A 14,438-nucleotide genomic window follows, 5' to 3' on the forward strand; every position below is an offset into this window, starting at 1 on the left:
CATAGATCAGTGTTACTTGTTCTAGAAATTCATACAAATGAAATCATATAATATGTACTCTTTTGTATCTGACGGTTGTTCATTTTTTTGAGGTTCATTTATGTTGAGTGTATTCATAGTCTCTTCCTTATTACCAAGTAGCATTCCATAGTATGAATATATCACAATTTATCCATTGTTGATGGGCATTATTAGCCCCCTTCCTCTCCCCTTTTAGAGCTAACTTTTAGGTTAGCAATTCCCAGGGATATTATTTGGTTGAAGTATAGATTTAACATTGCAGATGTGATTGATTACAGGTGAGTTTTATGTTCTGTACCTTAATGCTAGGACTTTTTAAAAAATGCCCTTTAAACAAGTGATGAAAATGTTTCATGGTGAAAAATTTGGAGGGATTAGGGAGTGGTCCTTTGCTAATGACCTCTCTGTACCGCTCCCACTGATAATCTTGTTGAGTTGATTTAGTTCATTAAGTGATTGAGCTAATGACTATCCTATAAGAAAAAGACAAATAATACCTCAGTTTTTGATGGTCCTGGTTTATCACTCCATCGACCATTGCTGTGATTAGGGTTGGGGAAGGAAGTGGCTTAAATGCTGACTGTTAAGTTAGGACTGGGATGGTGTAGCTGACTTGAATATCTCTGCTTTTATTAAACTAAATTAATACTTCCTAGAACAAGCTTTCCTGCTCACTAGTCAAACACATGCCTGAATATGGGTTATTGTTAGCTCTGTCTTTGGGTATAGCAAGAGGGTCTAGGTAACTGCTATCCTTAGTCTGTAGGTGAACATACCTTAATTATGATCTTTATCATAAATAAAACAATTGCTATTCACTATAGAATTTTTCAGATCGTCAAAAGCTGAGGCCTGGGCAAGCTGGGTAAATGAAGACGTTAATGATATCTGAGTTAACTTGTTACAGTATGAAGGTCACTTCCTTTGTTCCATTCAGAGTTTACTTTGAAAGCCAAGCTTAATCTTATTAAATCCAGTCAGCCCGGTTCTTATGACAAAATTCATACCTTGGATTGAATCCTAACAATACACAGTACTGTCTTCTAAATAGCTTTCAAATTATAAGTCTTCAAAGTAAATATATTAAGAATGATGAAATTCATGCATTTCATGTGCCATTAATAACGATTATCCAATGCACATATTTTAAGGACCACACAATTTAGACTCAGTTATGTAGCCAATATTTAGGTTCGTAAAATATGCACATATCTGGTTTAAAATTGTTCTAATTTTTAACTTTACCTTGTTTGTCCATCAAGATTTTCAGTTCTTTAAGGTCAGGGCCCGTGGATTTTGTTTCTCTCTCTGAGCCAACACGATGTTGAATAAAAAATGTTCTGCATCCACTTTATTGTACATTAGAGACATACCATCAAGTAAAAAAAAAAACAAACAAGTGAACTTTAAGAAATTCTTCATTCGTCAGAAGTTAACATCAATCTAGATGCAGAGAAATAATTTATTCCTGAAATTTAGTTTCACTTTTATAGTTAAAAGTCAATGATTTCTAAAAATTGAACTAGTTTCCTGTTGCAAAGAATATTCAAAAGAAAAAAAGTATCACTATACAAATTGGCCCATCACACCTTTAGCCCTCGACAGCAGAATGCTTCTTGTGTTCATTGGGAGAGACCTCAAAGACTCAATAGTCAAGCGAGTCAATCGGACCCCAAAAGTCAGTTCATTTCCCCCAGTAAAACTTTGCTAACTGCTCCCCATCTAACCCTTGCCCTCTTCCCCAGCTCCTTTTGTACACACGGTGGGAGGCGTGCCCTCTGAGGGCCTGCGAAGAACTCTAGCTGTTGTTTGGAAGCACCTGGCACCTAGCTCCAAAAGAGCTCAGTAATTCACGTCACCTTCTTACCCCAAGGGAGCCATAAGACCCTGCCCTAGAGTCACACCTCTCCTCTCTTCTAAGCCATACCCAGTTCACTGACGTACTTCCTGCCTGCATCACATGCTCAACCAACCCAAACAATCAGATTTTACTACAGTGCAAGGAGGTTAGTGATCCTATGCAGCCTTTCAGAAACCTCAGACCTGGAGCACTGAGCCACCACCAGCAGCCAAGAAGAGTCAAAGAACCAAAGATTTTATCTCACCTGCGGTGATTGAATCAATCTGTCTCCTTGAAGGACAAGACCAATTTGATTGGCTGGCAGTGTTGACTAAGAGGCGAGCCTTCAAGCATAAAAGCTGAGAATAATGGGAAACATGACAGATCTAAGGGAAAGAAAAAAGAAAAGGCGAGAGAAGGAAGAGAGTGGTGTGATTAGAGGCAGTAATGGGGGCAGGGAGCATCAGATCCTCTGACTCCTTGGACCAGTGACAGGGATGAAAGCAAAGCAGAGGAAAAACAGCAGCCAGCTGAATAGTGGTGACATAAAGGATTGAAAAAAACATTTTTAAGCCCTTATGAAATCATGGATTTTATGCTAGGGCAGCAGCAGTTGGAATGCAAGGCAGTTTCCATTAGCGTGACCATTTTGTCTTGGCTCATTAGATAAGAGGGAAAAAAGAAAGTCTTTGACCACATGGAAAGGGAAACTGACCAGATGGACAGTTTTCTCAAAGGAACGTTGCTTAGAAATTATTTTTTCTTGCTCCAAATCTGGGGACAAGTTAAACAGCCTAATTTCACCTGATGAAAACAGAGACTAGATCATTAAAGCCCTGGTGTCAGTAGAAACAGAGCTGTGAGACTGAGCAGACCAGAGAGAGTATGTTACTAAACCAAGCCTCCTGACTGTGGGGTCACACACCTATGGCTCTTGCTTAGACGGGCAAAGATGGCTTCAGGTATAACGGGAAAGTCCAGTGACCTCGCAGCCTTAGTAATGCTAAGGTAACCACGATTACTGTTTCTCGAGCACTTACTGTGTGCCAGGTCCTGTGGAAAATATGCTCTGTGTTTTCTCATTTAATACTTGTGCTGCTAGTCTCTGTTTGGCCCCTCAACCCCTTCTCTAAGCCATCTCTGCCCTGCCCTGTGTGCCTGGAAGCTCCTCCAGGCTGCACCTCCCAGGCTTGCTCGTCTTCTTTTTTTTTGGCTGCGTTGGGTCTTTGTTGCTGTGCGCGGGCTTTCTCTAGTTGCAGCGAGCCAGGGCTACTCTTTGTTGCATTGCATGGGCTTCTCATTGCAGTGGCTTCTCTTGTTGCAGCACGCAGTTCCTAGAACACGCGGGCTTCAGTAGTTGTGGTGCACGGGCTCAGTAGTTGTGGCTCGCGGGCTCTAGAGTGCAGGCACAGTAGTTGTGGCACACGAGCTTAGTTGCTCTGCAGCATGTGGGATCTTCCTGGACCAGGGATCGAACCTGTGTCCCCTGCATTGGCAGAAAGATTCTTAACCACTGCGCCACCAGGGAAGTCCCTCGCTTGTCTTCTGATTATCATTTCCATTCAACCAGTGGGTAGCACCAGCAGGTGATTGGAGGGTGGGATGAGAGAGATGCTGGGATAGTTCTTCCTAGCTCTCTCCATGTTTCAAGTGACATCTCCAGCCTTAGCTGTGTCCCTCCACACTATAGCCCCTTAGGGCTGCACCTCTTCCACACTTCCGGTTCTCAGTGGGCTCAGGTCACGCTATTCCTCCCTTTGTCCTTTCAGCCTTAGGGATGGTAAAGACTTCCTACTACTGCTCGTCTCTGGGTGCCTCAACAACCCTGTCTGTTCCCTCGTCCTTGCTCACACCTCTGTGAGTAATCCGTTCATTTGAACAATGTAAGGTGAAATCAGTTTCCTACCAGGACCTGACCAATACAATCCTTAAAACAAACTGAAGTATGATTTCCCCTATTTTACCTAGTGCAAAGAGGCACGGTAGCTTGTCCAGCATCACACACCAAACAAAGCCATACCTGTATATTCCAAAGCCTGCATGTTTAATCACATCACATTGCCCAGCCTCTCCGTGTAACCAGAATGATCCCTTTGGAATTGAGAAGACCCGAGGACTGTCAAGTGGCCAATAGACAAGTGAGCCCTTGCAAAGCTGAGATAACGATCCTCAGAAGAAGCAGCAAAGACTGATGTAGGCCAGCAGTTAGTCTAGCACGTAGGGAATGGAGCCACCCACAGAGTGTGCCAAGTGAGGAATGCATTGCAGTGTCCAGGTGTGCAGTTCCTCAGTTTCCCAATTCATTTGTTGAAATCTCCACGGTGGGAGATGAGGTAGAAAGATAGGAACTGCAGAAAAAGCCTTAGGTAGATAGTACATTTGAGCCTTGAACGAGAAGGGGACTAGGGGCCCCAGACCTCCCAGCATACAGGAAAATCCGGATATAACTTACAGTCAGCCCTCCATATACTTCATTCCTCCAGATCTACGGTTCCTCTGTATCTGTGATTCCACATCTGCAGATTCAACCAACCATAGATCAAGTAGCACTGTCGTATTTACTATTGAAAACTATCCACATATAAGCGGACTTGCACAGTTCAAATCCTTGTTGTTCAAGGGTCAACTGTACACAATGGCCATAGCATCCTTGCAGCTAGCATACATTTAGAGAACTACTTGAGATGGCAAAGACTCGCCAAGCAGGCGTGGGATGCAAGAGTTGGTAGAGGCAGGGGTGGGAGGAAGAAGTACAAAACGATGTTAGCCAGAGCCATGCCAGGCTGAAATCTGGCTTCTAGCCACTCATAGGTGGGAGACTTGACTAATTCTAAGTGAGGAAGGATTGGTGGTTAGGCAAGAGAACATCTTTGTGATTTACATATTGCCATTAGTCATTCACGTGTGTACACTCACATTTTGTTCAAACACAGTCATATTTTTGTTCCTCTTGATTCCTTAGTTACCATAGTGCACGATCACTGAGCTCTACTCGGGTATGGGGTAACTTGACAACTGAACTTGGGAGACCTAACCAGTCACGCATCAAAGTCTTGGAACATTGTAACTGGATTGAATTGCCAGCCACCAGTTAGTTCAGTCCAATCTAGCAAGTGTTTATTGGGCTTGTTCATTGTTTTGGGTACTTGGCTGTGTGGTAACCACCTTCCAAGATGGCTCCCAATGGTCCCTATCGCCTGGCATTTATGCCCTGTGTCATATGCTCCCAGGATTTGTTTGTGTGACCAGTGGAACACAGCAGATGTGATGGCATGTCCCTCCTGAGATCAGATTATAAAAGACACTGCAGCTTCTGTCTTGGTCACTCTTACTCTCTCTTGGGAGGAGCCATGTTGTGAGCAGCCTTGTAGAGAGAACCACATGGAAAGAGACCGGTGCCTCCTGGCAATGGACACATGAGTGGAGTTGGAAGCAGACCTTGCAGCTCCAGTCAAGTTTCCAAAGGCTGCAACTCTGGCTGACAGCATGATTAACAACCTCATGAGAGATCCTGAGCCAGAAAAGCTGCACCCAAATTCTAAACCCTCATAAAACGCAGCCAGTTATTCTACTAGCAAAATGGGTTTATTCAGGAACAGTAAAAAATTGCAATTCAGGACACGCAATCTATGGCAAATCACAGGCAGATTCGGAGAACACAAGAGAGGACCTTTTTGTTTTATAGAGGAGAAGGGGGACGGGCTGTTGTAAACAAGAGTCCATTGGAGGAAACTGAGAGTTTGAAGTATAGTGGAGTTTCATTGGCTGAGTTGTGACAGTCTCTCATTGGCTGGGCTGTTGCCAGGCAAGGAGAAATTCTTCCTTCCTCCTACTGGGTAGTAATGTAACTTTCTTCCTGTTGTAACTGCAAAGGTACATGTCTTCCAGTTGGGTCTGCAATTGATTTACAGTGGTACAGCATGAGAGCTCCCCCTTCTGGACCTCCTCAAATTTTTTTTTTGCGTGGTGTGCTGAGTTGGGTCTTCGTTGCTGTGCGCGGGCTTTTCTCCAGTTGCGGCGAGCAGGGGCTACTCTTCGCTGCGGAGCGCGGGCTTCTCACTGCGGTGGCTTCTCTTGTTGCGGAGCACGGGCCTAGGCGCGTGGGCTTCAGTAGTCGCGTTACGTGGGTTCTAGAGCGCAGGCTCAGTAGTTGTGGTGCACGGGCTTAGTTGCTCTGCGGCATGTGGGATCTTCCGGGACCGGGGCTCGAACCCTGCATTGGCAGGAGGATTCTTAACCACTGCGCCACCAGGGAAGTCCCTGGACCTCCTCATTTTCAATGAGGTTTCTATTTATAGGCAAACCTCATTTCATTGTGCTTCACTTTATTTTGCTTTGCACATATTGTGTTTTTTACAAGTTGAAGGTTTGTGGCAACGCTGAGTTGAATAAGTCTATCAGTGCCATTTTTCCAACATTTGCTCACTTCCTGTCTCTGTGTCACATTTTGGCAATTCTCAAACTATTTCAAACTTTTTCATTATTATCGTATTTATTATGGTGATCTGTGATTAGTGATCTTTGGTCTTTGATGTCACTACTGTGACTCGCTGAAGGCTCAGATGATAGTTAATAGTGAGCATTTTTTAGCAATAAAGTCTTTTTAAATTAAGGTATGTACATTGTTCTTTCAGACGTGATGCTATTGCGCACTTAGTAGACTACAGTATAATGTAAACATAACTTTTATATGAACTGGGAAACCGAAAATTTTGTGTGACTCACTTTATTTCAATATTTGCTTTACTGTGATAGTCTGCAACCAAACCCACAATATCTCTGGGGTATGCCTATATTAATTTTCACAGAAATAACTGTTCATTGTTTTTGACATTACGATTTGAAGCAATTTGTTATGCTCTTGAAAATTTTACATTTGGTTACCCAGACATTGGTCATTCAACTGTTTTCTGAACAGATGATGTCTCCAATTTGAACGTTATCTGGTAAACAAGATGTGCAATGACCAAATATATATTTTTATGCAGAAAACGTTTCTGAGATATATTGAGTGAAAAAAATCAGGTTGTATAGTACGATCCTGTTTATTACAAGCCTATTTAAAAAATAAATTTAAGACTCTATTTCTATTATATAGATAATAAGTGCTCAATGTAGAAAATTAGAAAATACACATAAGCAGACATAATTAATAGATAATCAAGTTGAACCATTATCTTGCTATTCAACGATAAGAATTATTAACAAGTCAGTATATCAGGAGACAGTATAGTATAGTGAAATTAACACTGGCTTAGATACAGGTTGACCTAAATATGTGTCCCAAGTTGACCAGCTCCCAGAAATTATTTTACCTTTTGGTGCCTCAGATTCCCCATCTGTAAAATGGAGATAACAATAGCACTTTCTTCATAGGCTTTTTGTGAGGATTATAAAGAATAATGCATATAAAGTGCTCTGGGAGTCGTTTTCACTATTATCCTTCCAGATCTTTTGATATGCATATATACATTTAATATAAAATCAGATTGTACTATACATATTGATTTGTAACCTGTTTGTCCACTTAATAATATATGACAAATATCTTTTTAGTTATCCCATGTTCATGGATTAGAAGAATTAACATTGTTAAAATGTCCATTCTACCCAAAGCAATCTACAAATCAATGCAATTCCTATCAAAATTCCAATGGCATTTTTCACAGAAATAGAAAAAACAATCCTAAAATTCATATGGAACCAGAAAAGACCCCAAATAGCCAAAACAATTTTAAACAAGGAGAACAAAGGTGTAGGCATCATACATCCTGATTTCAATATACATTACAAAGCTACAGTAATCAAAACATTATGGTACTAGCATAAAAACATAGCTATAGACCAATGAAACAGAATAGAGAGCCCAGAAATAAAAACATGAATACATGGTCAACTGATCTTCAACAAAGGTGCCAAGAACACACAAAATGGAAAGGATAGTCTCTCAATAAATGGTGCTTGGAAAATTGGATATCTGCATGCAGAAGAATGAAGTTGGACCCTTATCCCACACCCACCCCACCCCATTTTTGCCTTATCTCTCTAGCCCACTTTTTTTCTGGTCTCTGGTCAGAAGAGCAACCTGTCTGTAACATCAATGCCTCACAGTGGATCTAGGCTGTCATACACCACTGCCCACAGCTTTGCTGGTGCTGGTTCAGCCAAGAAGGGTTCTAACTCTAGAGTGAGCTGGACCACAAAATCCCCAGAAGGTAAGTAACCATGACCAATGGATTCTTTTTGGCTTCCAAGTTCTCATTTATTTTCTCTGGCTCCCAACCTGACTTGAACTATGCTTTGCCTCTCTACTAAAATGCCAAATACAAGTACCAAAGATCCAATTCTGGAATGGTGGCAGGAGGAACTTCTCAGACCTGCTGTCCAGTGAAACAATCATAACTGGTGAAAGTTATTTTTTAAAACGCAACCATTTAAAAATCTCTGGAGATTGTCCTGAGGTCATACAGCAAATGAAGAAACATTTATTCAAGAAAACCTACTAAATCTCAGAACAGTGAGGATCTATGGCATTTGAGCTATGACCTGCTCCCTGCCTCTCCCTGCCCCCAGATAAATGTAAGGATGTATTGTTCCATCATTTGGAGGTTATTAAGAAGTTGGCACATGATTGGTCTTGGGTAGCAGAGAAGGTACTTGAAATAATCAAAGAGAATGACTCCATTTTCTGCAATTTCCTGTGCTCACAAAAGGGCAAAAAGTCAGCCTCGTGATCCTGCTTGGAGAATACTTACACAGTCACAGCCCACACAGTCTAGTCTCAAAATGGACACTTATTTGAAGAAGCACAGCTCAAACAGGCATTTCAGTCTCACATCTCTAAAAATTTTAAATAATCCAAGTCATAATTCATGATTAATCTTTAAACCCTTTACCCTCAACTCTTCTCTCAAACCTAATAAATCCTAGGGGCCTCACATCTCCCTCCTGGCTTGGCCAGATCCCTCCCTTCTGCCCCTCTTCTCTAGTGAGTCCGATCCAACACTTCCCACCTCTTCTCTCCCCTCCCCCTTCCCCATCTATGCAGCTGGCAGAGGAGACAAAGCAGGAGGCTAACAGGACAACACCCAAATGATTTTGTCCAGTTGCGTTTCAGTCACATTAAGCTTCTGAGGTTTTGGACTTCATCTTAGTGTTTTTGTGTATATTTTTAAAATGCGTGTTCGTAAAAGAATTATTGTTATTGTACTTTGGCAAGTTATCTTCTTTCTTTGGACAGTGGCTCATGTGTTCCTCACCAATGCCCCTTTATGCTGTACCTCATCTGCATGTGAGTTTGACCATCTTTGCCTAGTTTCATTTCCCTTTCTGGAGAAAAGGCCTGCCCCTCACCTCTCACAGCTCCCCAACCTTGGCGACAGGCAGCCAAGCCCACTTGGGGGTGAGGGGGCAGCTGCTTCCTGACTTTGTGGCGGCTGCTCCAGGGCTTGAGCCCATTTAGAGTTTCGTATGCTGGCCTCTTTGTCTGGCACATAGTAAGAGTTCAAGAAAGCTGATCTGGCTCTGCATTTGTAGCTTAGCGGCAAACTTGCTGGTCTCTTTTTTGTCACGTCACCAGCTCTCTTACAACGGTGAGGGTAACTCAGCCAAAAGCTGGCTGCCATCACAAAAGTTGGATGCAAAGTTCATGTTTGATCACTGTGGGAGACAATTCAAACTAAGTTTTCTGGGTCTGTCAACTCTGTCCTATATCCAGTCTGTTCTCCATTCAGGGTCACCTTTGCCCATGTCCTGAAGAGGAAGTCTTTCCCTGTCTTGGCTCAACTAAATTCCTTTAGTTACCGAAGACATTTACTTTCTGCAGAGAGAAATGGGTTTCCTTCCTCTCATGGCAAACTGACCTTTACCTCCCTTAGACACCAAGAAATTGAGCTCCATGTTCATGAGAAAAGGCTGATAAGACTGGGCAGCTGCTGCCAGATTCTGCCTCCTGCCTCCTCTTTGATTTGATCGTTGTCTAAAACCCTGGGGGAGATGAAAGGTGCTTCCCACCTTTAGATCCACAAAAGATGCTGCCTTGCCTCATTAGCATTTGTGAACGCCCAACACAGCCAGCTACTCCAGTGATGTCAGAAGGTCCTGGGGTAGACTAGACAGTGTAGAGCAATTCAGCCCAGCATGCAATTTTAAAATACGGTGCTCTCAAAAATAAATATAGACACTAAAGGAAACGGTATTAGGTTTAAACTGTGGTATAAAAAAATATATGTTATGTAAGATTCTAACCTTCATGTAAATCCTTTTCTCTCAGGACACCTTTCCCTGATTCTTTTTGACTTTAAAGGATGTTTGTGTTTTTTTTTTTTAAGAAAAAGGAAGTTACGCCCTTGGAAGCAAGAAGAAACAGCAGCCACAGACATGCAAGCTCCCCAGGTCTTCACAGGTGGGGTACAGGTGAATTCTTTGCCATTTTGGGGGATCTTTTCTTGACAAGTCTTTCTTCTAAACAATGGCTTCTGCAGAATTCAGACAGCTACAGGCCACTCAGTTGCTTGTATTTGGCCAATCATTCTAACAGTTATTAAGTGCCTACTGTGCATCAGGAACAGAATTTAATTCTAAAATAAGTTAAAAACACTTACTACGGCCTCCAACGTACTTGCCACTTCCCGCTCATCAGTTCAATGAACATAATATCATCAGTATGGCAGACCAATAAAATGTTTTACAGAATTTCCAGTTAGTCTGAGGCCCTTGGGACTATATTGTGACAGAGGGCATGAGTTAACTTAAAAGCTAAAGAGAGACTGTAAATGTATACTATCCCACGTGAATGCAAGCTGCTTCTACTACTCTCTTCTGATGAGAATAGACGACAACACATTTGCCAGATCAGTGGTCATATACCATGAGCCAGAAGCCACATTGACATACTTTAGTAATGATACCAGCATGACAGTTGCAATTAGAGCTTCTGCTTAGTTGAATAGGTGGGAATCCACTCCTAGGATCCATTTGGTTTTATAGGAGACAAACTAGTGAACTAAATTGACATATGAGGGGGACAACCATGCATCCTTAGATTTTTAAGAGTGACACAGGGAAATATAGTCATTATTTTATAATAATTTTAAATGGAGTATAATCTATACAAATATTGAATCATGATATTGTGCACCTGAAACTAATATAATATTGTAAATCAGTTATATTTCAATTAAAAAAGAATATTAAAAATTAAATAAAATTAGGTTTAAAACAAGTGACTAAAATATCAGCTCTTAGCCAAATGTAATCAAATTGTACAACTTGCCAGATGTTATCTTATTTACAAATTTGACTGTATTTACTCTGAGTGGGCAGGTTTAATACATAACTGCTCGATCTTTTTCCTCCCTGTCCCCCTATTCCCCCAGCGGGGACTAGAAACAGAGAGAGAGGAAGAGGATGCCAGTTTGGAGCCAAATCACAATCACGTCTCAGGCTTAAGCATATCCCTTTGCTTATCTTCTTGCAAGTCCTTGGTCAGTTCTCAAGCCCATTCCCCGGAGCAGCTATTTCAAAGCACCATCACTTCCCCAAGCTCCCCATCACCTTTCAACAGATGGCTGTCTCATACTGAGGACATTGAGGTAATCAAGTGAGAACTTGCTTCATTTCCTACTTCCTAGCCAGCAACTTTATCTGTTTCTATACCTCCCTCCTTCTCTCTTGTTTTAAGTCTCACCTCTCCACCAGACTTGTTAATCAGATCCACCTTCAGCTTCTCTAGGGTAGAATCACATCTTAAGGTGGAGATTAGATTCTGAAGTCAGTACATAGGGAAAAGTCACACATAGTAATTAAATAATCCATAACAATAGGTCAAAAGTGGCTTTGAGAATACAGTCCTGTAAAGTAATATATAGGTGTGAATGTACCAAGCAGACAGTAATATATAGGTGTAAGGTATATATACTGCATAAGACTACACAAAGTATACAGTAATATATAGCATGAAATTCCAAAGAGGGATTACTTAAGTAAGCTTTTTAGGAACCTTGAACAAACTAATGAATATTCCATCTTCCCATTTGCTGTCACCATCCTAGTTTTCGTAGATAACTTTATCAGTTCCTCTCTAGCCCTTAGTTGGTTCTTCAGTTTCTTCTTCCAGATTGTAGTAAAGCCACCACCACCCACTAGTGGGTAGTGAATGACACCGCATTTCACTGTGTGTGGTCTGGAAAGCCCCACGTCCTCCATACCTCCACTGGTAGTTTCACTAAGAGGCTTCCCTGCCTGAATCCCTTCCTATAGGCAACTTCATTGAGTGCGATGGTCCACTGGATTTCCAGCATTCTTTAATAATGATTTCTCTCTCTGTCTGCCTCCTGCCCCATTAGAAGATTAAGCTTGGCCACTTATAAAAGAAATCCAAAACAGCAGTGGCTTAAGAGGGAAGTGTATTTCTCTCCTTCTCTCTGTCTCATAAAAAAAGTCCAGGAGTAAAGTGGTGCAGGGCCGTTTTGGTGGTTCCACAGTCATCAGGGACCCAGGCTCCTTCTCCCTTTCTGCCCTGCCTTTCCAGTTCATGGCTTCCATCCTCGTGACTGCTGCAGCTCCAGCCACTGCATCCACGTTCCAGACAGCAGGCAGAAGGAAGCTGATGTTCAGGAAAGTTACCCAAAAGTTGGAAAGAAAGCAAAAGGATGGCTGTGTGTCCTACCAATGTCATAGGAGAACACTGTCAAGTTCCCCCAAGGGTCATCTCACTTGGAGAATGGCCCTTTAGTTACTCTTGATCAGGGTTCAGACTCTAAAATTAGATGTTAATTTGTAAAAAATCAATAAGACGCAAATGAAATTTTCTCAGGATAGATGGTTTTATTACCTTGAATAACATTTGCCATTTTTGTATCTTATTAGCATTCTTATTCCAGGATTTCTTTCTTTTTCCCTACTAAACCAGCTATGTCATCTTGCTGGCTCCCCTCATTAATGAATTAATTATACTGTGGCATGTGCTCAGATAATGTGTGGGAATTACATTTTTAACATTTATAGTTTTCAACAGCAGGAAGGACAGAAGGGCTTTCTCCCACCTGAGTCCACAATCTCCCGAAATGTCCCACCTAAAATTTCTGCTTGTATCCCTTGGGCCAGAACGTAGTCATAAGACCACACCTAGCTGCAAGGGAGGCTGGAGAATGTGGCCTTCTAGCTAAGTGCATCAGTACCCTGATTACAATCAGGGTTCTCATTCTAGATAGGCAGAGATCAGAGAGCAGAGACAACTACTAGTCTTTGTCACAGGAATATAGATCCATTGATTATACCCCCTTTAACCTGTATTTTTGCCTCTCCCTCTGTCTTGGCTTTCCAGTTGCCTAAAAGCATACTCAAAGAGCTCTGACCCCTTGGTCCTGAATCCTTCTCCAGCTATCATGATGACATTCTCCTTTTTCCCCAGTCAGGGTCCTAGAAAGAACAATCTTATTTGGTTCCACTTTCTCACTGCCTCTTCCACCTTCATCCACTTTCATCAGGCTTTTGTTTCTCTCACCCCACTAAGTCTGCGCTCACAGGCTACTGCTAATCCTCCAAACATAAAACTCAAATCAGCTGCATCTTGCACAAGCACATATGTAATAAATGATTACTAAATTATTCAATGTGTTGGCTGATTTCTAAGTTATTCTTTCTTAGTACAGAGTTATTTTCTATTCTGAATTGCAAAAGTAATATTTTAGTTTCATTATGGGCTAAATCGTTTCTTTTGACTTGTTCATGAAAAGTTAATTCTCAGAGATCACTTTGTTTCTGTGCAAAAATGCATTCTAACTTCCAAAAAATTAGCCTAACGGCACACTTCTGGAAATGACCTTTTTGTAAGCTCGGGTATGTTTATTCAGTTCTCCTGTCTATTGAATAGAAAACAGAAATTGGATGTTTGTTGCTAATAAAAGCAGATTTCACTTAGATTGCTTCCAAACACAACAGATCCGTGACAAGGTGTTTACCTGGCTAACTCATAGAGAAAAACTACCCACTTTGAAACCCCCAAGAGAAAAACACCAGTAAGATCCTTGATGATGCATTTTCCTCTATTCTTGAACTCCCTCTTGATTCTCCCTCACAATATGGATCTACGTATGTTCAAGTTCAATTTTTGTTCTAAACTAGAGATTTTAATGTCCCAAACGGATGCTTTGCCCTCTGTAAGCCTCTCCCTGTTTGCGCGCTTCATTCATCACCTGGGGCTGCTCTTTTGGGATTGGGGGCTGGGACCTGGAATCCCGGGTGGTTGGGGATTGGTGCCGTGATGTGGTTATACTGCCCCGATGTGGCAGATTTCCTTCTATTTCAAATGCTGCCTCATTTTTTTCTCTCATGCTTCCTTGAGAAACAACCTATTAATGAGGAATGGTTTCTGAGTGAGTACATCATAGGACATTGAGGGGCAGTGGTGGGCTTGAAGGGAACCCAAAATATTTCTTCCATCCCTTCCTCACAGGTTTTGGGGGACATATGCGGAAGTAAAAATGAAAGCTTGGAACTTTAGTAAGCAAACCTCCTCTGCCATATCTGAAGAGCATCTCCAGCAGGAAGAAGGCAAAACCCCTAGGAAAGAAGT

At 41.8% G+C, this 14,438-nt stretch overlaps 1 long non-coding RNA gene across 1 annotated transcript; it reads left to right on the forward strand.

Moving 5' to 3' along the window:
- The first annotated feature begins 2,002 nt into the window (after window positions 1-2,002).
- LOC125961608 (uncharacterized) lies at window positions 2,003-11,403 on the forward strand. The gene is made up of 3 exons (XR_007472501.1): window positions 2,003-8,076; window positions 10,192-10,276; window positions 11,239-11,403. It is a non-coding gene; the product is annotated as an uncharacterized LOC125961608 (long non-coding RNA).
- The last annotated feature ends 3,035 nt before the right edge of the window (window positions 11,404-14,438 follow it).

Source organism: Orcinus orca, chromosome 17 (genome assembly GCF_937001465.1).
Source record: "Orcinus orca chromosome 17, mOrcOrc1.1, whole genome shotgun sequence".
NCBI classification, from domain to species: domain Eukaryota; kingdom Metazoa; phylum Chordata; class Mammalia; order Artiodactyla; family Delphinidae; genus Orcinus; species Orcinus orca.